Source organism: Ornithodoros turicata, chromosome 1 (genome assembly GCF_037126465.1).
Source record: "Ornithodoros turicata isolate Travis chromosome 1, ASM3712646v1, whole genome shotgun sequence".
Taxonomy (NCBI): domain Eukaryota; kingdom Metazoa; phylum Arthropoda; class Arachnida; order Ixodida; family Argasidae; genus Ornithodoros; species Ornithodoros turicata.
The window spans coordinates 91,579,890-91,605,859 of NC_088201.1; the positions used below are offsets into that span (position 1 = coordinate 91,579,890).

The window sequence follows — 25,970 nt, forward strand, 5'->3', positions numbered from 1 at the left end:
TGATGATGGGGCCATCTGGTGTGATGCCTTGCAACTAAGTGGCCACCTGCCGTCGATCTCTGCAACTATCGGCCGTCAACAAGCAACATGGCGGTCGCTGGTCACTCGGGTGTTCCGGAGCAGTTTCTTCGCCACGGCATCGTTGATTTTCGAATAAATTGTTTCTCTCCACTCTATTTCTATCTATTTTTTTCTTTTGTATGGACGCAGGTTGCCACCAACTCACAGCTTGGTCTGGACACGAGTTAGATGCTCCCCAATTAGTGTAATGACTCCCTGGAGGGTGCTGATTACTGAGGGGGGTCCCAATTAGCTCTAATTGCTGGTTAAATCGTGTTTAGACCAAGTTGTGAGTTGGCGGCAGCGTGTGTTCATCCCATACTACTGACGGGGGTAACCAGCATCACTCAAACGGAGAAGCTGACTTTCCGCAGAGGGAAGGATATGATGAGAACAGGATTTTTTTACGGCATTTGATAGGATACCTGTGATCAAACCCCGTTTTACAGTTTTAGAATGGCAACTTGAAGCGGGCAAAATGGGTTTAGCTTGAGATTTGCCGTAAGACCAACAAAGAGCGGGTTGTAACAAAAGCCTGATATCAAGAAACTGAAGCACGCCAACAGTGGGGAACTCAATAGTGAATACAAGCTCCGGGGCCGCGGACACAACTACATTCTTACATTGATCAGTGACAACAACAACAACGTTATTTTGAGATGGAGAGTGGGGAGGTTCATCGCCAGAGGCGATACTCTACCCCATTGCTGGTGGGGATGTGGGGAATAAAAGGACACGCTTCACAATAACGATCGAAGTCCGATGGTGTCCAGAAATGTCAAAAGAGCTTTGAGCGCAGATCGTTGCTGGGCTGGATTGGGCCAGGGGCATACCTGGGTAGTAATGTCATTACTGTAATGAAATTACAGTAATAAATTACTTTTTCTGGTAATCTGTAATGTAATGCATTACTTTTGATATTATGTAATTTGTAATGTAATTTAATTACATTTTGGCAGTAATTTTAATGACATTACTCATCACTTTTTACAAAAGAATCTCCTGTGTGCTCTGTGCTGGCACTCGGCAGAAAAAGAGTTGCCGACTGGTGAGTTAAAAGAATTCCAACACCCACTATGAACGGTGACGCACTCAATGGCACAGAATAAAATGTCTCATCGTTTTTACAACGTAGTGTCATCTGACAATGAATTTCCACATCCTCAATATCGTCACGATTAAACTCGCAGTAATGACTTTGTACTGTCATTACTTTTTGGTAGTAATTGTAATGTAATTTCATTACATTTCAATTGCAGTAATGAGTAATGTAATTTAATTAAATTCTAGCTGGAGTAATGAGTAATGTAATTTAATTACATTTTAGAAGTAATTTACCCAGGTATGATCAGGGGCCAAGCCATTTCGATAGGGAGAAGGGGCGAGAGTCCAGCTGACTAAGGGACTCGGAGAGTGCAGTTTGGGAAGGTTGGTAGTGGGGGCAATAAAGAAGAATGTGCTCCAGATCCTTAAGAGCACTACCCCCCGTAAACCATAAATGCCCCTGGGATGACTGCAAGACATCCTTACCAGGATATGTGGACTACCTGTGGACGTCCACAATCCTCCCGATGATGTCAGAGTGGATATCCTATGGATGTTAAAACAAGCATCCATATCATGTCTTTCAGAGACATGATCTGGTACCTTGTTGGGACGTTTTTTATGTTATGCTAGGTGTATATACTTTGAGCAATATCATGATGCAAATATGTTGTTCAGCTTCAACGTTTATTGATGTACTGACTAAGTACAGTAAAACAGCTTTTCATAAAAACACTCCCGACTACAATGAATCAAAATAAGATAGGAAACTACAATAGTACCACAGCAGCTAGGAGCTTATAGATATGCTGAGTTTAGAAGCATTTTTAGCAGAATGGAGACAAAAATATACAGGCTGTGTAGAGAACAAGGTTTAGCCACATTGTACTACATAGCATGTAACCAGAGTAGCAGAGGCACTGCCGTGGTAACACACGGTTATGGGTGTGTTCCCTATGGACGAGTGATATCAGGTTTTATGTGATTGGGGACACTGTCTTGATGCTCATGTTAACACGTGGAGCTGCTCTGATACTAATGTTAACAGAGCTGTTCAGGCTGATGTTAACACTAGAGCCGCTCTGATGCTGATGCTAACATGAGGGCTGCCTTGATGCTGATGTGGCACAATAGTTGCATTGATGCTGGTTATGGAAATCTTAAAAATGCTGCTGTGTGGCCAACAACGCCAAGTTATTCACCGCCCTTCCCCGTCGTTGTCTACATGCTTTCTGAAATGTTCTGCGAAGTAGGCCGCTCATGTCTGGGGGAGATGAGAACCCGCAAAACCCCACGCAAAACAGTACATAGCAGCAAGAAATCACTTTATTCACTACTCACGAGTACGTACCTCTGAAAGCATCCCCATTTATCATCAACACACCTGAGCGCTTGTCTCACGCGGGCACAAAATTTGCAATGATCGGACGATGAACAACAATGAAAAAAAAAGCACATAGATTCTCACTTCCGGTTCAACTTGTCTTTCTCAAAGCATTTGCAAATCTTGTAATGACGTGCATGAGTCTCCGCCACATTGAACACAATGCTTGCGTCTTTCTTCCTGGTGCACGTTGCGCCATACACGCCTAATCTGCAAGAAATATCTTTTCAGAAAACACGATGACAGCATAGCCATGTGCAGTAGGTGTCAAGACATATACACACCGACTGCACAAAGTCGCTCACGGTTTCATCTTGCGTTCCATCTCCCTGTCGTTGTTCAGATCGCCTGCAAATGGAGCGAAATCTACAATGACAATGCATGGCACAGCCAAACATATGATTTCACAGTTATATTGATTACACACCTGACATGGCAAAAATCCTGATGGCGAAGAGCGATTTTGGCTTCAGATCCAGGGCCGCGTCCTCACTTGGCATTTCAAACGAGCCTGACTGGTCTGCTGGGGGTTGGCAGAAACATTTCCCCTTACGGGCTCTTTCTCAGACGGGTTACTAGAACGACAGCATAAACTGGGAACGACAGTACAAACCCTCATAATAGCTGCAGACTTAGCGGAACAATAATACGCTCGAGATCATACGTACCACTCACGGCGATGAGAAACGTCCGTTACAGTCAAAGCGAACCGAACAAAACACAAAACTGCGCATGCGCGACAAACAGAGCTGGCTCAAGGTATATCTAAACAGGTAGCGGAACTCCCATAGGCCCCTGTGTCTTCAGAATGACGCCATGATAGAGACGGTCAGCGCCATCCATCCGTTGCGCGGACTACTACGATTGTAAATAAATGACGTCAGAGATTACGTCAGCACTATAAATAATAAGTAGTGCATAAGTAGCCATGGCACGTTTACATTCGCGCACTTTGTTTGCGTTATATTCCCTTTTCCTAACCCAGGCAACACCACCAGACGAGAATACAGAAAAATAAATCACATCAGGTTTTTAAACATATCAATTCGAAATACATAGTTATCACAGATTTAGACAACTCCAAACTGAAGGGCATCGTGAAGACCACACAGAAATTAGGACGGTTCACTTAAGGTCCATTTCTCACGTACAGCTATACGTACACGTAGTGATTAGACGTTTGCATTTATTCAATGAGTGCATGGCCATTATAGGTACATTGCAACAAAACATGGCATCGCCTGATTCCTGCTAACACTCACGCTATCATGGCCGCTTGTCCCATGACGAAATTTTTTTTTCGCGGTGCCACCAACAGGGGCTGCATTGTATTTATCTGTTCACACGTGTAATTCTTGGTCTACAGCTCCCAGATGTGAACGTCGCTTCCTGTTCAACCCAAAAAGTGTACGAACTCCGTATTACAATGCTCGGACACACGGTACGGATACAGAGATGTACGGATAAACAGGCCCACTGTGACACATGCGCAAAGGGAGGAGGACACGGAAATGTACTCGGGTGGTAGATAATTTCGTATATGTGCACGAGTGGGGCAATAGAAAGTTTTTTCTACATTGAAATTATGTATAGCATATTAGTACACACACAAGCCATGCCCATGTTGTAAAGTTTTTCTGATTACGATCGTACCTCTACTACCAACACCCAGGATCGCTCGCGCCTCTTGCTGGTAGCTTTGCCGATGGGTCTGATTTGGTATTTTCGCTTGTTTTCGCTACCAGTTTAGATATACCTTGGCTGGCTGGTGGCATGGTGAACAGGCAAGGACGCGGGAGTTCGTGTTGGCATGCAGCCAATGCAGCCATCGCGGCCCAAGACGCAAAAATAGCAAGCTGTACGGAATAATTTTTGTCCATTTAAACTGAAAAATCTTGTATCGGGCACGTGCCTGGTATCATGCATATCTAATTCCACTGAAGTGACACTCACCCCCACCTTAGAACCACATTACGTGGTTCATAGAGCAGATACGCAGATACGCATAGAGCAGGTACGTAGAGCAGAATGTCAAAATACAATCCTCAGGACGTCATGCAATTGACAGCCTTTGTGACACTACCTGTGGATGTCCTAATGATGTTTAAATTGGACGAGGACGTGTGGAGCAGATGAGGACGTCCATGGGCTTTTTATGGTTTATTGGGACAGTGGCAGCAGGTGGGAGAGTCAACGTGTCTCAAGCGGTAACGCCACTGAGCTGTAAAGGCCACATCGAGTCGCATTCGGTGGATTAATGCAGCATCTTGAGGAGAGGTGTTTCGTGGCATGCGGAAAGCGAGCGTTGGATCAACTCTCCTCAACATAGATGGGGGGAGAATGTCGGTTGTTCATTGGCGGGAAGCCAGGGGTGTCACGAAGCGTCGCAGAATGGAACGGCGGTGTCCTCTCAGCAGAACAATACTGGTCCGTTTCCGATACGAGAGTGCTGCTTCTGCAGCGCTGTCGACGTGCTCATTCCCCACGATACCACAATGGGCTGGAACCCACTGGAGAACTAGCCTGTGGCCTGCTGCGTAGACAACTACCGATCTATCACTCACAATCAATCAATGACACTCTCATTGGTGGAAACGAAAACCAGATCATCTACAAACCTTCTGACAAGGACATCATGACAGAGAGGATAGAAAGGATAATACAGCGTTGTCAATTACACTCAGCTAAATATCAGGAAGAACAGGCGCGATACTCGAACCAATACAGATACCAGTTTTTTGGTGTACAGATGCCGTCAATACTTGTGGCAGTTGATTTGAGATAAAGTTCTAGTAAGCGCAAAAATTCAGCGACAGATATACCAACTTTCGATTGGAAGCGCACCAAATTATCTTCAAGAAATCTACGTACTCTATTCAACAACACATTCTCTTGCAGTGAATAGTATAGATCCTTGATGTCCAAGGAAAAAGCAAAGCATTTCTTTCCATGAAATAATTGCAAATCCGAAATAACTTGTTCGGAGTTTTTCAAAGTGAACGCGCTAGGGACAAATATAGAAGAAAACCCCTTTTACAAAAAAGTCGAAACAATTTTTTGCCAGGTTTGATTCTCATTGATTACGATTCTAATTAAGCGGCATGTCCACCTTGTGATCCTTGAGCAGAAACTTTAGGGCAAAAGTTGCACGAGAAGCAGAGCGTATACAGTATATATAGGCTAGTTAGATCATTGTCAAGAAGAAGAGAGCATATCGACTTCTTGATCTTGTCTAAAGCATGATTATACGGTGTCAAAACATTTCCAACAGCTGCCGACCTCTTAGATGCAAAAACACTTTCAGGTACACACACTTTAGGTGTGTGTCACCTGTGTCAGGTACCTGTGTGTTACCTGTGTCAGGTACACAGGTTCAACACACTTCACGGAGGGTTGGCGCAGGCGCAGTGGTTCCGTTTCTCCCTCGCATACTCGCTACGGTTTCGGTTCCGCGCTTGCAAGATGGGGGCGGTGGCAGAGGCCCGCGTAAAGAAAACGACGTGGACAAATGCCGAAATAACTGCCCTAATATATGTCTGGGAAACACACCTGCCAAACTCTGGAGAGCGAAGGGCAACCGCTTCGTCATTGGCCAGATGTCAGACGCTCTGCGCGAACTCTTCGGTATTTCCAAGACCTCCGATGAGGTGCAAAATAAAGCGAAAAACTTGCAGCGGGAGTGCAGGTAAGAGGGCTAGAAAGTCAGCCTTGCATGCGGTGGTGTGAGCGGTTCTACAGATTGTTAACAATGCCTATACAACATGTTCAGAAGAGAAGTTGCAAAACTGGGGCCAAGCGGAGGTGTGCCGTCCACATGGACATGGCTTTGACAGGATTCATCGTCTTCTGGGTGCATTCACAGGCAACAACGTGGTATTGATTCACGAAAGCGGCTTCACAGTGCAGCACGACATCCTGCAGCCCCCCCCCCCCCCTTTGCGACCTCGACACTATTCTTCTTCCAAGTCAGCAAGCGAACGAACCGGACAACGAAACGGGAAACGACGCAGATGCAGGTAATCACTGCGTGTCCACATTTATCTAATAGAATACCGATAAACTAAACTGGGGCATTGGGATGCACACTCTTATCAGTGCCTACCATATCATATTACAGCAATGTGTGATGTCTCAGCTCAGTGTGGCTTGTTTTGGTATACACAAAGAAAAATGGCTAAATTGAGGGTCCATGTCCAGTTTAGCGGCGCCACTCGATTTCAAACTTCTAATCTACATTCCTGGATGGGATTTTGCATGGTGCATCGTAATCCAGAATAATCAAGCGGCGGTCGGTTCCACAAATTCCTCCAGAGATCAGTTTCCCCTGGAAAGTTTCGGCAGCGGCGACCATGTCATCTCCATGCGCCCATTGTTTACCTATGACAGCTTACGCACACCTTGCACTCTTCCCAGCATGCATTTCGCCTGTTCCCTCTCGCTCGTTGCCAAGAATGCACAATGAAAGCACTAGATCTCGACGGGTATCATTTGTGGTACTCCTACGCATCAGCCATAGAGCTTGGTTTCCCTCACTAAACGAAGTATAGTGAGGTTAGGTTAGGCCAGGTCAGTACATATTACACGCGGGGGGGGGGCAGCCCCCCCCCCCCCCCCCCGCAGTTGTTCGAGACTGTGCTGACAGAAGACAGTGCCAATTTTGGCGCGGAGCAATTGCGTGAGGAGGAGGCCGACTGTCGTCCGTAGCGGAGTTGCTGCGCGTCTTAGCAACGAACAGGCGAAAGGCATGCTGGGAAGAGTGCGAGGTGTGCGTAAGCTGTCATAGGTAAACAATGGGCGCATGGAGATGACATGGTCGCCGCTGCCGAAACTTTCCAGGGGAAACTGATCTCTGGAGGAATTTGTGGAACCGACCGCCGCTTGATTATTCTGGATTACGATGCACAATGCAAAATCCCATCCACGTATGTAGATTAGAAGTTTGAAATCGAGTGGCGCCGCTAAACTAGACATGGACCCACGAAATTGAGCGCTCGTCCGGGATTTGCACCCGGGACCTCTCGCACCCTAAGCGAGAATCATAACCATAGACCAACGAGCCGGCGATTGTTCGGATTCTCGAACTATTGCACAAAGTCATCGTTATTCACAGAGAAACCCTGTAGCCGTCACGGGGTGGAACTGACGCTTTAGGAGGCACATCAGACAACCCAACACAAAATTGAGGGCTCGTCCGGGATTTGAACCCAGGACCTCTCGCACCCAAAGCGAGAATCATACCCCTAGACCAACGAGCCGGCGATTGACCGCGTTCTCGAACTATTACACAAAGTCATCGTTATTCACAGAGAAAACATGTAGCCGTCATGGGGTGGAACTGACGCTTTACGAAGCACATCAGACCACCCAACACAAAATTGAGGGCTCGTCCGGGATTTGAACCCGGGACCTCTCGCACCCTAAGCGAGAATCATACCCCTAGACCAACGAGCCGGCGATTGATCGTATTCTCGAACTATTACACAAAGTCATCGTTATTCACAGAGAGAACATGTAGCCGTCATGGGGTGGAACTGACGCTTTACGAAGCACATCAGACAACCCAACACAAAATTGAGGGCTCGTCCGGGATTTGAACCCGGGACCTCTCGCACCCTAAGCGAGAATCATACCCCTAGACCAACGAGCCGGCGATTGACCGCGTTCTCGAACTATTACACAAAGTCATCGTTATTCACAGAAAAAACTTGTAGCCGTCATGGGGTGGAACTGACGCTTTACGAAGCACATCAGACAACCCAACACAAAATTGAGGGCTCGTCCGGGATTTGAACCCGGTACCTCTCGCACCCAAAGCGAGAATCATACCCCTAGACCAACGAGCCAGCGCTTGACCGCGTTCTCGAACTATTACACAAAGTCATCGTTATTCACTGGGGAAGCCTGTAGCCGTCACGGGGTGGAACTGACGCTTTAGGAGGCACATCAGACAACCCAACACAAAATTGAGGGCTCGTCCGGGACTTGAGCTCGAGACATCTCGCACCCTAAGCGAGAATACCCCTAGACCAACGAGCCGACGTGTGATTGAATTCTCAATTTATTACAGACACTCGTCCTTATTCACAGAGAAAATATGTGGTCGTCATGGGGTGGAACTGACGCTTTACGAAGCACATCAAAGAACCCAACACAAAATTGAGGGCTCGTCCGGGATTTGAACCCGGGACCTCTCGCACCCTAAGCGAGAATCATACCCCTAGACCAACGAGCCGGCGATTGATCGCGTTCTCGAACTATTACACAAAGTCATCGTTATTCACTGGGGAAACCTGTAGCCGTCACCGGGTGGAACTGACGCTTTAGGAGGCACATCAGACAACCCAACACAAAATTGAGGGCTCGTCCGTGATTTGAACCCGGGACCTCTCGCACCCAAAGCGAGAATCATACCCCTACACCTTTTTTTTTGTCTGCTTTTATTAAAATCTTACATCGAAAAGTCTATACATATAAAACACTTCAACATAACTGCCTTGTCATGCTACTCAGCTCTGTACCGCCTCCGTATGACGCAGCCAAACGTTTTTGGGTCCATGTTCTCAATTACTGCGGCTAACCTCTTCCATTCCAGCTCTTCCCTCAACCTGTTCTGTCCAACCGTCCAACCAGGGACAACGTCCACATCAGTTTCGATTTCAGGTATGCCACCGGCGATAGTGCTCGCACGTCGCACTCTACGCGCGCAGTTCGGCTTTTCCATAGAGCATGCAGGCCCGCTGTGGCAACCACACTGACGAGTTCAGGGAACCTGGTCCGTGGGAAAAAGAGGAACTTGAGTTCCTCGTATGAGAAGTCGATCGGCAACTCCAGCGTCGCACGAAGGTCGCTCCAAAACAGCACGGCTGACCTGCAATCGAAGAGTGCATGCCGGAGAGTCTCTTCTTGGCCGCACACATGGCACATACCAGCTCGTGGCACGTCGAAGCCTTTGCCTAAGAGCCACTGCTGCACCGGAACCACTTCGACATGAAAGCGTACAAAGAAGTCCTTTGTGGTGGTCGGAATGGGGAGTCTTCGCACGCGTCTTAACACATCCTGCCCATACTCTCCGGGTGTTTCATTGTAGCTGCGCCGATAAAGGGGAGGAGGTAAGGAGCTGGATACCGTATCCCAGTATAACTTCTTCTTCTTCACCTTGGACAGGTAGTCCCAGGAAAACTTCTCGCAGAAAAAGGTGATGCTTTTCTGAATCTCCCTGTAGAAGCCAAGCACCCTGGTGTTGGGCACGCCGCCTTTCGTGCTCACGATCCACTGCAGAAGGTGGTGGGCTCCTAGGGTCTGAATGGCAGTTCGAAGCTGGGGTCTTGCTTCGTCTCGGAAATATATAAAGCGTAACACTTTTATTTTGATCTCAAGGTTGACGACACCGAGCCCTCCCGCTTGTAGTGGCCAGAAGATGTTGGTTCGCCGCATTCTTTCGAATTTGGACTGCCACAGGAATACGGCACATGTCCTTTCAAAGCGATGTGCTGTCGCTGCGTCAATGGGCGTTGCCTGGGCCGGGTACAAGATTACTGGGAAGAGCACCGTGTTGCATGCGTAGCTCCGGCTTATCAGTGACAGTGTTCTGCCTTGGTACGGTTTTAGCTTCGCCTGAAGTGCGTTGATTTTTGGCTCCCATTTTGCAGTGTCCGCAGTTTCCCAGTCTAGGCTTACTCCCAGGTACCTTCCAACTTCTGAGGTCCACTGTGTCTCGAGGTATTGCGGAGGCTTCTCTTCCCAGTCTCCTATCCACGCTCCTTTCGATTTGTTAATGTTGAGGCGGGCTCCAGACGCATCACAGAAAGCTTCCACAATCGCAAGGGCGACCTTCACTTGTTCCTTACTTGAACAGATTACCGTGACGTCGTCCGCATACGCTACAAGTTTAACCTCGTGATGAGGCACCCTCAGCCCACTTATTAGGACGTTGTCAATTATCGCACGGCACAGCGGCTCCAGGTAGAGTGCGAACAAAATTGGCGACAGGGGACATCCTTGCCGCACTGACCTCGAAACTGAGAAGCGTGGACTCAGACAGCCGTTAACCACGAGCTGCGCCGAGATTTCCTTGTAACATATTTCCACCCATTCTACCATGTCCTCCCCGACTTCGATCCATCGCAGAAGGTCGAAAAGGAAGCCGTGGGATACTCTGTCGAAGGCCTGGTTCAGATCCGCTTGAAATACTGCTAGTGGAGGGCCAACTGTTTTTGCCACCTCGCATACTGTCCTTATCAGGTGAATATTACTTGAGATTTTCCTCCCTTTGATTCCATAGGTCTGATGGGTGCCAATGATTTTCCAGAGCACGCTGTCCAGTCGTCGTGCTAGTATCTTTGCAAGTATTTTATAATCACAGCAGAGGAGGCTTATTGGGCGGAAATCAGACACGGTTGGGACTCCCTTCTGCTTCATCTTCTTCGGAATGAGAACTGTGTTGCATTTCCTCATTGTCGGAGTCATGAGTCCACGATTTCTAATATCCTCAAAAACCACTTCTAGAACGGGAGACAAATCGTCCACAAAGGTTTTGTAGAAAGCTGAACCGAGGCCGTCGGGTCCAGGTGCTTTGTTCCTGGATAGCTTCTTGATTGCCGCCCGAATTTCTTGCTGAGTGATTCTTACACGGCCTTGTTGCCTGTCTTCGGGGTTCACCTTTGGCACTCCTTCGCAAATATCCGCGCATTTCGCACGTGTGTTTTCTTCTGCGCTGAAATGTTTTTTGTAGTGCTTGTAAAGCTCTTCCTCTACAGCCTCCGTCCCCTCCATGTCGGTGGCGTCACTCCGTATCCTTGATATGAATTTCTGTTCCTTTCTTTCTCTTTCCCGCACCAGGAGAACTTTCACCATGGTCTCGTCTCTCTCAAGGGCTTCTACCCTGCTGCGCACTTGTGCGCCACGGTACCTCTCTCGCATATTTTCCAGTATCTTCTTCTTTATTCCTTTTATGTCTTGTGTGAAACACCCGGGCGTTTTCTCCTCTGCCATAATTATGGTACTCGAGCTTCCCATTAGCACCTTCATCTCTTTCTTTTTTTCCGCTGCCATTTTCAGCCCGTACTCGATTGCACTGGCTCGTACTTCCTCTTTGAAACGTTCCAACGCTGGGGCGTCTATTCCTTCCTTATTAAGCTCCGCAAGCATCTTTTTTATCAGTGACACGAAGGCTTCGTCGTTCAAAAAGCTCTCGTTCATCTTCCATGGGACCACCCCTCTTTGCTTCTGTGGCACCTTCGACGCCTTAAACTGCGCAATGACAAGTGCGTGATCAGTGAAAGCCACAGGCTTAACTTGGTATTCTGCTCTGCTAGTGCTCAACTCCCCCGAAACGTAAATCCGATCTAATCTGGCATGTGACGTGCCCTGCCAGTGCGTAAATGTGACCGGCAAATCGTCGTTGCCTGTTGAAACATCTTCGAAGTCATTTCCCACCAGTATATGTTTTAGTGCTGTTACACAGCTGTCTTTGCTTTGCTTCTTATATGTGCAATCACGTTGGTATTCCACACAGTTAAAATCGCCGGCCACTATCTGTACTCACGAAGTGCACTAAGCTGCTTTCAAAATCATACCCCTAGAACAACGAGCCGGCGATTGGTCGGATTCTCGAACTATTACACAAAGTCATCGTTATTCACAGAGAAAACATGTAGCCGTTATGGGGTGGAACTGACGCTTTACGAAGCACATCAGACAACCCAACACAAAATTGAGGGCTCGTCCGGCATTTGAACCCGGGAACTCTCGCACCCTAAGCGAGAATCATACCCCTAGACCAACGAGCCGGCGATTGATCGCGTTCTCGAACTATTACACAAAGTCATCGTTATTCACAGAGAAAACATGTAGCCGTCATGGGGTGGAACTGACGCTTTACGAAGCACATCAGACAACCCAACACAAAATTGAGAGCTCGTCCGGGATTTGAACCCGGGACCTCTCGCACCCTAAGCGAGAATCATACCCCTAGACCAACGAGCCGGCGATTAACCGCGTTCTCGAACTATTACACAAAGTCATCGTTATTCACAGAGAAAACCTTTAGCCGTCACGGGGTGGAACTGACGCTTTACGAAGCACATCAGACAAGCCAACACAAAATTGAGGGCTCGTCCGGGATTTGAGCCCGAGACATCTCGCACCCTAAGCGAGAATCATACCCATAGACCAACGAGCCGGCGATTGACCGCGTTCTCGAACTATTACACAAAGTCATCGTTATTCACAGAGAAAACCTGTAGCCGTCACGGGGTGGAACTGACGCTTTACGAAGCACATCAGACAACCCAACACAAAATTGAGGGCTCGTCCGGGATTTGAACCCGGGACCTCTCGCACCCTAAGCGAGAATCATACCCCTAGACCAACGAGCCGGCGATTGATCGCGTTCTCGAACTATTACACAAAGTCATCGTTATTCACAGAGAAAACCTGTAGCCGTCACGGGGTGGAACTGACGCTTTAGGAGGCACATCAGGCAACCCAACACAAAATTGAGGACTCGTCCGGGATTTGAACCCGGGACCTCTCTCACCCAAAGCGAGAATCATACCCCTAGACCAACGAGCCGGCAATTGATCACATTCTCGAACTATTACACAAAGTCGTCGTTATTCACAGAGAAAACCTGTAGCCGTCACGGGGTGGAACTGACGCTTTAGGAGGCACATCAGGCAACCCAACACAAAATTGAGGGCTCGTCCGGGATTTGAACCCGGGACTTCTCGCACCCTAAGCGATAATCATACCTTTTTTTAACGTTTTTATTATTATTAAAATATGTAAAACCACGCTACATTTCTTCCGGTTCCTTGCTGGCTTCCGCCTCACAAACGAGTTGCTACTCTCCTACCATACACCTGGCAACTGAGGTTGCTTTCACCGCGTTCGATCTTGCTTTGGACCTCGGCCCACAAACCCACCAAGTCCTCGTTTGGTAGCACAGTAATTGTCCATAACACCTTTTGCACAAACTTCTCCCACGCTGTTCCGTTTCCTTCACGACATTCAACATAGTCCATGCGATAGCTCCAGAGGGAATGTAGTGCAAGAATTAAAAAACTGTCCAGTGTGTCACCAAAATGTAGAAACTTCATGCGGGTCCAATGTAGATCCAAGTCCACGTCAATGAAATTCCTGAATGCACCCCAAAATTGTATGGCTCTATTACACAGCAAGAACACATGAATGAGAGTCTCCTCTTCCTCGGGGCACACAACGCAGTTAAGGGACCAGGGAACTATGAAGCCTTTCCGTCTCATCCAGGTTTTAACCGGTAAGACCTCCCAATGGAACCGAAAGAAGAAATCCTTTGACCCCCCCCTGTTGGGATCCTTAACCTTCTCACTTTCCTGAGCACGTCTTGTGAGCCGTAGGGTGGCTTACACTGTCTATACAACGGAGTTGGCGTAACTTTAGCTATAGTGTCCCAATACAGTCTTTTCCTTGAAACAGATACGAGATAATCCTGTGAGAAGAGGTCCTCAAAAAAGGATATTGCACTTGCTATTTCTTTATAGAAAGTTAAAGAGTGAATGTGGTGGCTTCTATCTTCAGATGTTACTGTCCACTTTCTGAGGTATACGCCGCCTAGAACTTGAAGTGCTGCTCTAAGGAACGGATCTTTCTGTTCTCTGAAGTAAAAGAATCTTTGCACTCTTATCTTGATCGTTAGGTTTACGAGGCCTATGCCACCTTGCTTCAGGTTAAGGAAGAGGTTTGAACGTCTCATGCTTTCCATAGACGAACGCCAAATGAAAGTCGCACAAATCCTGTGGAACTTGGCTTAGAAGCGTTGATCAATGCTAGTACACTGAGCTGCGTAAAGTACAGCAGGGTACAACACTGCATTGCAAACGTATGCCCTGTTGCAGAAAGACAAGTATCTGCTTTGCCAGGGGACCAGACTTCCACGTAGAAGGTTCATTTTTTGTGTCCACCACATGTTTGAGGTACCCTGCCCGTTGAAGGCAATACCCAAGTATTTTCCAATGCTTGTGGTCCAGGTGATTTGCATGAACTGCTCCGGTGTATATGTCCAATTCCCTAGCCAGGCTCCTGTTGATTTCCTCAAGTTCAACTCTGCTCCAGAAACCTTAGTGAATTCTTGAATGGTACCTATAGCTTCACATACTTGCAGTTTCGTTGAGCAGATTATTGCGACGTCGTCCGCATATGCCAGAACGTTGACGTGCTCTGCACCGATCACTACACCTCTAATGTTCTTGTTCATAGCTAGCTTGCGGCACAGGGGTTCGAGGTACATGGCAAACAGAATGGGTGAAAGTGGGCAGCCTTGTCTGACGGAGGACCGGATCGGTATGCTTTTTCCGAGCTTTCCGTTTACCAAAAGCCGAGTGGTGACTTCATTATAACATATCTTGGTCCACCTACTCAGATAGTCCCCTACCGGACAATGCTGTAGAACGGCAAAGAGGAATCCGTGGTTAACTCTATCGAAGGCTTGCCTGAGATCCGTCTGGAACACTGCAAACTGCTGAGAAGTACAGTTGGCTATTTCACAGACTGTTCTCATTACGTGGAGGTTTCTGGCAATGGATCTGCCGTGGAGACCGTATGGTTGATGATTTCCAATAATTCCCCGAAGCGCTGTTTCGAGTCTGCCCGCCAGAATTTTTGCTAAGATTTTGTAGTCCGTGCACAGAAGACTGATGGGTCGGTAGTCAGTGACGGATGGGTTCTCCTTGCCCTCTCTCTTTTTTGGAATCAGGACCGTGAGTGACTGTCTCATGCTTGGCGGTAACATTCCTCTTCTTAAAATGTCGTCGTACACAATTTTCAGTATACTGCATATCTGCTCAGAAAACACCTTGTAAAAACCTGCTCCAATCCCGTCAATCCCAGGAGACTTATTTCTTCCTAATTTTTTGATGACCTTGGTGATTTCTGCTTCCGTTATTTCTGCGTTGTTCGTTTCCATACCTCCCTCAACTGCTGTTGGTAAACCTTGTAACCAGATTTCGTACTGCTTCCAGTCGCTGTCCTTCTCTTGGAAAAGGCTGAGGTAATGCTTATAAAAGATATCTTCTATATCGTTATCCTCCTTGACGATGCGCTCGCCTGTATCAATCAACTTGATCGCGTTGCCCTCAGCTCGTTCACGCTCCTTAAACCGGAAAATCGTAAATGGTGTATCTTCACGTGCTAGTGTCTGCACCCTACTTCGTATGAGTGCTCCACGGTGTTTCTCTTCAAACAGTTTCTGAAGTTCTTCCTTAACTTTCTGGATGTCTTCTTTAAAGAAGCCTGGGTGTTTACACTCAGCCTGTGCCAAAGACGTCAGTGTCCGCATCAGATCCCTAATCCGCTGATTCCTTTCGAAGGCTCTTATTTGTGAATATTCAATGGCTTCTTTCCTTAACGCATGCTTAAATTCTTCCCAGGTCACGGCATTGACATTTCCTTCTTTCTGATATTCTTCTATCATACTTCTCATTTTGTCGCAGAAACTTTCTTCCTCCAGTATACTCTCATTCATCTTCCAGCAGGTTCTGCTTTCTTTTCCTACCCTGCTTGTACGGTTCTGACGTTGAACTGTCATGCTAACTAAAGAGTGGTCCGAAAAAAACTGTGGCTTTACTTGGTAGTTTCCAATCATAGGCAGAAGCAGCCCCGATGTATAGAACCTGTCGAGCCTTGCATGGGAGGTTCCTTGAAAATGCGTAAATTCGATATTACCTCCGGGCATTTTTTCCCCGACGTCGGTCAGGTCGGCATTCGTTATGAGTTTTATCAGCTCCTTTCTGCTCACGTCACTCTTTACCTGCCTGTAACTGTAGTCCGCTTTCTTGAGAACACAGTTAAAGTCCCCGCACAATATGACGTCCCATGATACGTTCACAAACTGACTCAGTGACGCGAAAAAGTCTTTTCTTTCCGTAGGTTCATTGGGTGCATATACAGAAATAAGCCGTATCATATTTTGCCGGAACAAAAAATCCACCACGCACAGCCGACCGCTCTCGTCCAGCACGCAGTCCACCACCACCAAGCCTGCTTTCATCCTAATAAGAATGAGAGTACCCGCACTTCCTCCTATTGCCGACGAGCAATAACACCAGAATCTTGACTGGAAAAAATTAACAAGTTCTCTTTCTTGCTCTATCGTTGCAATTTTAGTTTCTTGAAAGCATGCCACGTCGACCTTTTCAGCAGCTAACATGTTTCCAATCCAGTGCTTCCGTCTGCTTGATATCAGGCTGACGACATTAAGTGTTGCAAGTTTTATTTTCGTCCTTCTTATCATACTGCTATCTCGGCCGACAATCGCAATGCTGTTTACCATTAGAAAAAACCTGGGTCGTCCAGTTGTGACAACCCAACCTCTTGAAGGGGCAGCTGCCTTTCCAGCACCTGAACCTGCTTTACTTTCTTCTTCCCCGTAATATCAGATTTTCCCAGATGGCTTTCAACGGACCTGTCCAAAGTTTTCTCAATTTCAGCACCTTTCCTTTTTCCGGTCGACTCCTGTGAGCAGTCCATCTTTCGTTGTTCATCTGTCCGTTTGTCTTTGTGCGAAGCATTTCCCTTCTCTTCTTGAAGTACTCTCGATGAGTTTTCTTGCGGTAGACCACTTTCTTCTGTGTGCGGGTATTTTTCCTTTTCACTTTGCAAGGTCGCCTCAGTATCTTGAATGTCCATTACCATCTCCTCGTTACTTTTCCCCGACGTGCCCTTTGTCATCGAAGCATAGGAGCGGACACAGTCTTCCGTTAGATGGCCGTAGCCCTTACAGCTACGACAGTAGTCTGTGCGACACTGACTGCGTATATGGCCTACCTGTTTACATCGTAGGCAGAGGGGAGGTTTTCCAGGGACCGACACCAGCACTGTCACACACATTATCTTCAGTTGGTATGGGATGCTCTCCGAAGTTACACCATCGTGAAGCTGCACGGTAACGGAACGTGTCGTCGTCTCCACCCCCTCCAGACCCGCACAGTTCCACTTTTCCCGCACAATATCTGTAACCTTCCCGTACAATGACAGGCAACGACGAACCGCCTCGTCAGTCACATTCGTTGGCAGCCAATGCAGTTTAAACGTAACGTCATTGGAATTTGGGTCCACCACAACACACCGTCTTCCTTTGACTACCAGTTCGCCAAGTTGCCGGAATTTCTCTTTTGTCGTCTCCGAGTGGAAGGTAACCACCCACACATGATTGAAGAGGTACGAACCGAATCCCGCGATGTCCGCCTTGTTCACTGCCACTCCAAGAGGAGCTATGAAGTCTTGAACTTTATACGGCCTCCCATCAGGGTCCGCGTGCAGAAAAACAGTGTTACGTGAAATTTCGCCTTTTGGTAACGTAGGCATAATCATCCTGTAGGACTTCCGAGGCACAGTAGACGATTCATCCCGGCTACGGTTAGCCGTAACAGCCGCTCCAACGGAGCTCATGTCGCACACAACCGGTTAGCACAAGCGCCGGAAGTGGAATGCTAAGCGATAATCATACCCCTAGACCAACGAGCCGGCAATTGATCGCATTCTCGAACTATTACACAAAGTCATCGTTATTCACAGAGAAAACCTGTAGCCGTCACAGGGTGGAACTGACGCTTTACGAAGCACATCAGACAACCCAACACAAAATTGAGGGTTCGTCCGGGATTTGAACCCGGGACCTCTCGTACACTAAGCGAGAATCATACCCCTAGACCAACGAGCCGGCGATTCATCGCGTTCTCGAACTATTACACACAGTCATCGTTATTCACCGAGAAAACCTGTAGCCGTCACGGGGTGGAACTGACGCCTTAGGAGGCACATCAGACAACCCAACACAAAATTGAGGGCTCGTCCGGAATTTGAACCCGGGACCTCTCGCACCCTAAGCGAGAATCACACCCCTAGATCAACGAGCCGGCGATTAATCGCGTTCTCGAACTATTACACAAAGTCATCGTTATTCACAGAGAAAACATGTAGCCGTAAAGGGGTGGAACTGAAGCTTTAGAAAGCACATCAGACAATCCAACACAAAATAGAGGGCTCGTCCGGGATTTGAACCCGGGACCTCTCGCACCCTAAGCGAGAATCATACCCCTAGACCAACGAGCCGGCGATTGACCGTGTTCTCGAACTATTACACGAAGTCATCGTTATTCACAGAGAAAACATGTAGCCGTCACGGGGTGGAACTGACGCTTTAGGAAGCACATCAGACAACCCAACACAAAATTGAGGGCTCGTCCGGGATTTGAACCCGGGACCTCTCGCACCCAAAGCGAGAATCATACCCCTAGACCAACGAGCCGGGAATTGACCACATTCTCGAACTATTACACAAAGTCATCGTTATTCACAGAGAAAACCTGTAGCCGTCACGGGGTGGAACTGACGCTTTAGGAGGCACATCAGACAACCCAACACAAAATTGAGGGCTCGTCCGGGATTTGAACCCGGGACTTCTCGCACCCTAAGCGATAATCATACCCCTAGACCAACGAGCCGGCAATTGATCGCATTCTCGAACTATTACACAAAGTCATCGTTATTCACAGAGAAAACCTGTAGCCGTCACGGGGTGGAACTGACGCTTTAGGAGGCACATCAGACAACCCAACACAAAATTGAGGGCTCGTCCGGGATTTGAACCCGGGACCTCTCACACCCTAAGCGAGAATCATACCCCTAGACCAACGAGCCGGCGATTGATCGCATTCTCGAACTATTACACAAAGTCATCGTTATTCACAGTGAAAACTTGTAGCCGTCATGGGGTGGAACTGACGCTTTACGAAGCACATCAGACAACCCAACACTAGACCAACGAGCCGGCGATTCATCGCGTTCTCGAACTATTACACACAGTCATCGTTATTCACCGAGAAAACCTGTAGCCGTCACGGGGTGGAACTGACGCTTTAGGAGGCACATCAGACAACCCAACACAAAATTGAGGGCTCGTCCGGAATTTGAACCCGGGACCTCTCGCACCCTAAGCGAGAATCACACCCCTAGATCAACGAGCCGGCGATTAATCGCGTTCTCGAACTATTACACAAAGTCATCGTTATTCACAGAGAAAATATGTAGCCGTCACGGGGTGGAACTGACGCTTTAGGAGGCACATCAGACAATCCAACACAAAATAGAGGGCTCGTCCGGGATTTGAACCCGGGATCTCTCGCACACTAAGCGAGAATCATACCCCTAGACCAACGAGCCGGCGATTCATCGCGTTAGAACGACCATATCGTAACGTGCACCTGTTTTCCCAGCCAAGGGTAAAAACCGGATTGTGTGAGGATTTAAGTACAGGTTTTTCTTCAGCTTTCTTTGTACATCATCCCAGAAAAAAGGTTGCTTCTGTGCAATCCAGGAAGACGTGGTCAATGGTTTCCGGTACCTTACAGAAACGGCAATTAACAGTCCATGGCACGAATATACCTTTTGAGGCCAGCCACGTTTTCACTGGAAGCATACCCGTATAGAGTCGAAAGAAAAATGTCTTGATTTTCGACCTGATTGGCATTTTCTTAACGCGACATAATATATCAGTGCCGTGCGTTATCTGTGGAGCACTACGGTAGATGGGTGTTGGGAACAGCGAATCTATGAGATCATTTGTCATTCTCTTCCTTCCGACCTCAAAAACATATTCAACAGAAAATCTACAGAGTAGAAAATTCACACATTCAACAATCTCCTTGTAAAAGCCGCGAAGTTTAGGCCTTAGTTTTATCACCGACACAGCTACACCTGGCAGATATTCACCAGCTATGCATTGTACCATAGTTCTTAAAACAGGATGGCTCGCATTACGAAAAAAGAAAAGTCGTAGTACGATTTGCTTAACAAATAAATGATGCAGTCCGAGCCTCCGAGGCCGCCATCTTTGACACTTTTGAAGATATTTTCCCGACGCATTGGCTCAAACTTAGAGCACCAAATGAATGTGGCAAAAACCCTGTGAAGCGCGTGAATGCTCTTCCGCGTACACGGCAATACATGCAACAAATACACAATCCTTGCGAGCAGGAAAACATTGCACACATTTGCTCTCTGAAAAATGGAGAGTTCACTTTGCCTCCACGTGAACGTTTGTTTGCGCACTTTGTCCCTCACAGTCTTCCACACGGGGTTGGTATTCACACTTTGCTCCATTGGCACTCCTAAATATTTGGGCAACCCAGTCTGCCAAGTGATGCCTTCGTACAATCCTGGTGTGGATCCCCATGAACCAGCCCAGACACCTACCGATTTTTCTTTGTTCAGTTGAGCTCCCGAAACATCACAATATTTTTCAACTATCTGCATAACTCTCGTGATGCTTTTCTTGTCACTGACGAAGATGGCCAGGTCGTCTGCATATGCCAGTGTCTTTATCTCAGCGTTGTAAAGAGAGTATCCATGTACACTAGCACAATTATTAATACTTCGACATAGAGGTTCCAGATATAAGTTGAAGAGCAGAGGAGACATTGGGCATCCTTGACGGACTGATGATTTTAGAAGTATTGGTTTGGTGATCACGTTATTGATAACCAGCTGGTTTTGGGCCATTGTGTAGCACATGCGCACTCTGTTTATAAAACGAGGTCCCATGTTGACAGCTTGAAGCAAGAAGAACAGGAAGTTATGTTTGACCCTATCGAAGGCTTTCGACAAATCAAGCTGCAGCATGCCCACTTGGTCACCTTCAAATTTGCAAAAGTCCAGTATTGTTCGTGCAACATGTATATTAGTTTGTATACTACGTCCCTTCACTGCACACGTTTGATGCTCCCCCACAAACTGAGGTATCACCTTTTGCAACCGTCCGGCCATAACCTTTGCGAATATTTTGTAGTCAACGTTGCTCAGTGTGGTGGGTCTGTAATCTGTCACTCTTGGTGTGGACCCTTCGGGTATTTCCTTGGGAATCAGGACAGTTTTCGAGCACTTCATCGATTTGGGTAACATCGTCTTTTCTTCGGCTTCGTTAAAGACCCGCGGTTAGCAGATGGACGTGTTTCTTATAAAACTCCGCACTTAATCCGTCCGGTCCTGGTGACCGATTATTTCGAAGTGAATTGATGGTATTCCGCACTTCTTCCGCAGTGATCGGTAACTCTAGCTCTTCCTTCTCCTTATTGTGCAGTTGGGGCATCGTATCCTTCATTTGCTCATAGATCAGGTTGTCACCATCCGAAGACTCAGTCCCAAGTAATGTGTTATAATAGTTCCAAATACAATCTTCAACCTCTTTCTTGTTATCAGTGCTTCGATTACCGACTTTTATTTCCGTAATCTTGTTTCGAGCCACATGTTTCCTTTCCTCCTGATGGAATGTTTTCCATGGCTGCTCATCCGCAAGGAAGTTTTGTGTCCTTGACCTTATCAGTGCGCCTTGGCTTTTGTTTTCGTCTATCAGGCTCAGCTGAAACTTTGTATGCTGGATGTCATCACAAAATTCCCCAGGCATCTTTCACTCTAGTGTAATCAGCGTGCATAACCTTTTCCTCAAGTTGTTTTCTTCGTATTTTCTTTTATACGCCATCACACTGCATTTTTCAATAGCCACCTCCCGAACTTTCAACTTCAGACGTTCCCACTTGATACCCCATTCTTCATCCGACTTTTTCATTTGTTTAATCTGTTCCCTTACAAGGCCATTAAAACTTTAATCTTCCAATAGTTTGTTGTTAAGCTTCCAGTGTTCCCATCCAAACTTTTTACTTTTGGGCGGAATCTTCCCAATGGAAGCGATAACCATGCAATGGCCGGTGAAGTGAACTGGTATGACGTTGTATTTGCTGATTTCGCCCCTTATATTTCCTGAAATGTATATGCGGTCGAGCCGCGCGTCACATCCCTTCTGGAAATGAGTGTACTTGATAGTCTGGTTCGCACATTCGGCTACATCCACCATATTACACTCTCGCGTGATATTCCTCAATGCTTCGATGCCTATATCCCGCTGTAATCGGCAACTACTTGTGTCAACATTATTCAGCACACAATTAAAATCACCCAGCAGCACTGTAGTGTAGTCTGTGTCAACATACTTTTCCACATAATTATAAAAGGACTGTCTCTCCTTTGCATCGTTCGGTGCATAAATACATATGAGTCGCCAGATTTCATTTTCATAAGCAATGTCCAACAGAGCCATACGACCACTACTATGAACATGATGGTAAACTGGCACATATTTCAGTGATCTTTTAACAAGCAGCAAACAACCTCCAGAGTGTTGAAATGAATGACTTACAACTGCCTCATATAGCGGTAGGAAAAGGTTTTCAAGCAGTTCTTTAGTCCCTTCGTCACTACTAATTTTCGTTTCCTGCAATGCTATCACATCTATATCAGGTTGCGAATCTAAAAGCCTTTTCAAATGATACTGCTTTTTCTGTGAACACAGACCTCGTACGTTGATTGTCGCGACAGTTATATGCCCTTCCATCATGTTTAAAAGGATCACATACCCATTCTCCTTCTCTAGAGGAAACTGTTTAGCTTACCTCATTACTACAGTGAAGACGGGCATTCACTCTCACGACACATGGTTCACATCAAATGTCCCCAAACTTCATGTTCTCCAGCGCCGACTGTCCTACAGGCACAATTTCAAGGCCTTTCCCAGTGTTGCTTTCCGGTTTCCTCCTCTTGTTCCCTCCATCTGCACGTTCGTCTCTTTCCGTCGGTACTACATCATCTCGTTGTTGCTTCCTTTGTTTGTCTCTGTCGTCCAACGCTCTGGAATCCTCCTTTCGCATCCTCCTTTTTATTGGCTCATCATTGGTATGCTTCTCTATTGCCTGGTTACTTTCGCCTAGAATACTTTCTTCGTCTATATGCTCGTTGTTTATAGCCACTGCAGTAGATGGTTCTTCATCTTTTTCACCAACACGTTCATGTGCTTCAATCTCGATCTCCGGATCGCCTGCAAGCTCTAGGGCGTCGTGGTCAGTTGTTTCCCTGGTGGACCTGCGGAGCTTCGATGCATAGCTGTTCACACATTCTTCTTCTGTGTGTCCGAACGTACGGCACGATTTACACCAGGGCGTCCTACATTGTTTTCGAATGTGCCCCACCATTTTACACTTGAGGCATAAAGGCGGTCTACCCGGTATTGCCAGCAAGACATGGCACCCTGATATGTGTATCAGATGGGGAACGTCATCCGCGGTAATCCCTCCTTTCAGTTCCATCTGAGCAATTCGTGTTGTAGTTTCTACGCCTTCAAAGAAGGTATTTTTCCACTTGACACATTCGACCTCCTTCACAGTTCCAAAAGGCCGCAACGCTTGCACAACGTCTTCGTTTGGCACGTGTATGGGAATCCAATTGATCTTTATGTTGACTTCCTTCTTATTTGGATCAACCATAATACACCTTTTTCCTTTCACAACCAGCTCCCCTTGTGCTAGCAACTTTTCTTTTTCAAGACGTCGGTGAAATGTTATGGCCCAGACATGATTGAACTGATATGACCCAAACCCCGCCACATCTTCTTTGCAAACAATGTCCTTCAGAGCATCACCGAAGCTGTCAGCGTTGTATGGTCTCCCAAACGGGTCAGCATGGAGCAAAAGAGTATTGTAAGACACACTACCTGGAGGTATTGTCGGCAAAATAACCTTGTAGGCGTTTTCAGTCGCAGTGTCCTTTGTAGCCCGGCTAAGCCTAGCCGTTGTGACCGCTCCCGGGGAGCTCATGATTCCCACGTCCGTTCGCTAACGCTGCCGGAAGTAGAATCGCCCTAGACCAACGAGCCGGCGATTGACCGCGTTCTCGAACTATTACACAAACTCATCGTTATTCACAGAGAAAACCTGTAGCCGTCACGGGGTGGAACTGACGCTTTAGGAGGCACATCAGACAACCGAACACAAAATTGAGGGCTTGTCCGGGATTTGAACCCGGGACCTCTCGCACCCAAAGCGAGAATCATACCCCTAGACCAACGAGCCTTTTTTTTTTTTTTCAAAATTCTTTATTTGTGTATTTACATATATTTACATATGTACATGATACCGATTTTCTTTTCGGCGTTTATGCCTTCATAGCCCTGAAATGCAGTTTGCTATTCACAGGCATACGCCCTTGTCAGTCTTTCAGCAGAGGTAGAAAAACAGCTGTCACTTTTAGGTTTGAGCACGCAATGCCGAAGGGTACGCTGTCAGGTGTGCTTGCTCGCCGTCATGACCCTTATATGTAGCAAGTTTGTTTTCTTTTCCTGGCCCTTCTCTTTTCTTCACGGACCATGCGCAGCTTGTTGAACTTCTCTATCTGTTTAACTGTATGTTCCCACCCTTCCGGTGCCCTATGCGGTCGGTCTTTCAGGATTTCCGCTAGCCTTCGAATCTTGATGAAGAAACTGTCCCAGGCCTCAATGATATTTTCGTGCTTATGTTCTAGCGCAGTCCTCGTGCTCCAAATAGCTTGTAGACCTAATATCAGAATGATTCGTTCTGACTCGTCTTCCCTCTGAGGCCTCAACGTTTTTAGTTCCAGCCGGGCAGGCCTCATAGACTTCCCTAGTGCCTCGCCGAGATCTCCCCAGAAGAAGAAGGCAATCTTGCATCCCAGGAAAACGTGTTGCAGCGTCTCTTCTTCGTCGCATAGCCCGCATTGACTTCCGTGAGGTAGCGAAAAATTCTTTTTCACCAGCCAGCTATTTACCGGGAGCGTCTCCGTGTAAACCTAGACCAACGAGCCGGCGACTGACCGCGTTCTCGAACTATTACACAAAGTCATCGTTATTCACAGAGAAAACATGTAGCCGTCATGGGGTGGAACTGACGCTTTACGAAGCACATCAGACAACCCAACACAAAATTGAGGGCTCGTCCGGGATTTGAACCCGGGACCTCTCGCACCCATAAGCGAGAATCATACCCCTAGACCAACGAGCCGGCAATTGATCGCATTCTCGAACTATTACACAAAGTCATCGTTATTCACAGAGAAAACATGTAGCCGTCATGGGGTGGAACTGACGCTTTACGAAGCACATCAGACAACCCAACACAAAATTGAGGGCTCGTCCGGGATTTGAACCCGGGACCTCTCGCACCCTAAGCGAGAATCATACCCCTAGACCTTTTTTTTGCCAGCTTTTTATTATTATTGAGATGTTAAAATACAGCTAAAAACCACAAAAGGCGCCTTTGCCTTTTGCTTCAGTGTTGGCTTCTTCCTGTCATTGGTCTTGCTCGGGTGGTCTTTAGCAGGCGCATATTTAAGACCAGTCCGCTTTTCCCCACTTCACGACCTGAGAATTCGTTCCGCATGCCCATGCGTTCAGGTTGCTTCTCGTCCCCTTCTCCAAAACGAGCTGTGGCTCCCTTCTGTAGGCTTACCAGGCTACGCCTCTCTATTTCTCGGGCACCCCCTTTTCTCTGAGCACCCTCAACGAGTCGCACAATGCATTATCTTCTGTTGCTTTCACAGTTGCTTCGATCCATTCGAGGGTTCCCAGAAATTGAACCCAAGGTGTCTTTACCTTGGGAACGCACTC

General features: G+C 47.2%; 16 non-coding genes across 16 annotated transcripts; all 16 read right to left on the reverse strand.

Annotated features, from left to right (window-relative positions):
• Positions 1–7,671: 7,671 nt before the first annotated feature.
• Positions 7,672–7,743, reverse strand: Trnap-ugg (transfer RNA proline (anticodon UGG)). The gene has a single exon. It is a non-coding gene; the product is annotated as a tRNA-Pro (tRNA).
• A 124-nt stretch (positions 7,744–7,867) lies between these two features.
• Positions 7,868–7,939, reverse strand: Trnap-agg (transfer RNA proline (anticodon AGG)). The gene has a single exon. It is a non-coding gene; the product is annotated as a tRNA-Pro (tRNA).
• Positions 7,940–8,063: 124 nt separating this feature from the next.
• Positions 8,064–8,135, reverse strand: Trnap-agg (transfer RNA proline (anticodon AGG)). The gene has a single exon. It is a non-coding gene; the product is annotated as a tRNA-Pro (tRNA).
• Positions 8,136–8,259: 124 nt separating this feature from the next.
• On the reverse strand, positions 8,260–8,331 carry Trnap-ugg (transfer RNA proline (anticodon UGG)). The gene has a single exon. It is a non-coding gene; the product is annotated as a tRNA-Pro (tRNA).
• A 317-nt stretch (positions 8,332–8,648) lies between these two features.
• On the reverse strand, positions 8,649–8,720 carry Trnap-agg (transfer RNA proline (anticodon AGG)). The gene has a single exon. It is a non-coding gene; the product is annotated as a tRNA-Pro (tRNA).
• A 3,484-nt stretch (positions 8,721–12,204) lies between these two features.
• Trnap-agg (transfer RNA proline (anticodon AGG)) lies at positions 12,205–12,276 on the reverse strand. Its single transcript has one exon. It is a non-coding gene; the product is annotated as a tRNA-Pro (tRNA).
• A 124-nt stretch (positions 12,277–12,400) lies between these two features.
• On the reverse strand, positions 12,401–12,472 carry Trnap-agg (transfer RNA proline (anticodon AGG)). Its single transcript has one exon. It is a non-coding gene; the product is annotated as a tRNA-Pro (tRNA).
• A 320-nt stretch (positions 12,473–12,792) lies between these two features.
• On the reverse strand, positions 12,793–12,864 carry Trnap-agg (transfer RNA proline (anticodon AGG)). The gene has a single exon. It is a non-coding gene; the product is annotated as a tRNA-Pro (tRNA).
• A 124-nt stretch (positions 12,865–12,988) lies between these two features.
• Positions 12,989–13,060, reverse strand: Trnap-ugg (transfer RNA proline (anticodon UGG)). The gene has a single exon. It is a non-coding gene; the product is annotated as a tRNA-Pro (tRNA).
• Positions 13,061–18,505: 5,445 nt separating this feature from the next.
• Trnap-agg (transfer RNA proline (anticodon AGG)) lies at positions 18,506–18,577 on the reverse strand. The gene has a single exon. It is a non-coding gene; the product is annotated as a tRNA-Pro (tRNA).
• Positions 18,578–18,701: 124 nt separating this feature from the next.
• Positions 18,702–18,773, reverse strand: Trnap-ugg (transfer RNA proline (anticodon UGG)). Its single transcript has one exon. It is a non-coding gene; the product is annotated as a tRNA-Pro (tRNA).
• Positions 18,774–18,897: 124 nt separating this feature from the next.
• Positions 18,898–18,969, reverse strand: Trnap-agg (transfer RNA proline (anticodon AGG)). Its single transcript has one exon. It is a non-coding gene; the product is annotated as a tRNA-Pro (tRNA).
• Positions 18,970–19,093: 124 nt separating this feature from the next.
• Positions 19,094–19,165, reverse strand: Trnap-agg (transfer RNA proline (anticodon AGG)). Its single transcript has one exon. It is a non-coding gene; the product is annotated as a tRNA-Pro (tRNA).
• A 450-nt stretch (positions 19,166–19,615) lies between these two features.
• On the reverse strand, positions 19,616–19,687 carry Trnat-agu (transfer RNA threonine (anticodon AGU)). The gene has a single exon. It is a non-coding gene; the product is annotated as a tRNA-Thr (tRNA).
• A 4,661-nt stretch (positions 19,688–24,348) lies between these two features.
• Trnap-ugg (transfer RNA proline (anticodon UGG)) lies at positions 24,349–24,420 on the reverse strand. The gene has a single exon. It is a non-coding gene; the product is annotated as a tRNA-Pro (tRNA).
• An 872-nt stretch (positions 24,421–25,292) lies between these two features.
• Positions 25,293–25,365, reverse strand: Trnah-aug (transfer RNA histidin (anticodon AUG)). Its single transcript has one exon. It is a non-coding gene; the product is annotated as a tRNA-His (tRNA).
• Between the last annotated feature and the right edge of the window lie 605 nt (positions 25,366–25,970).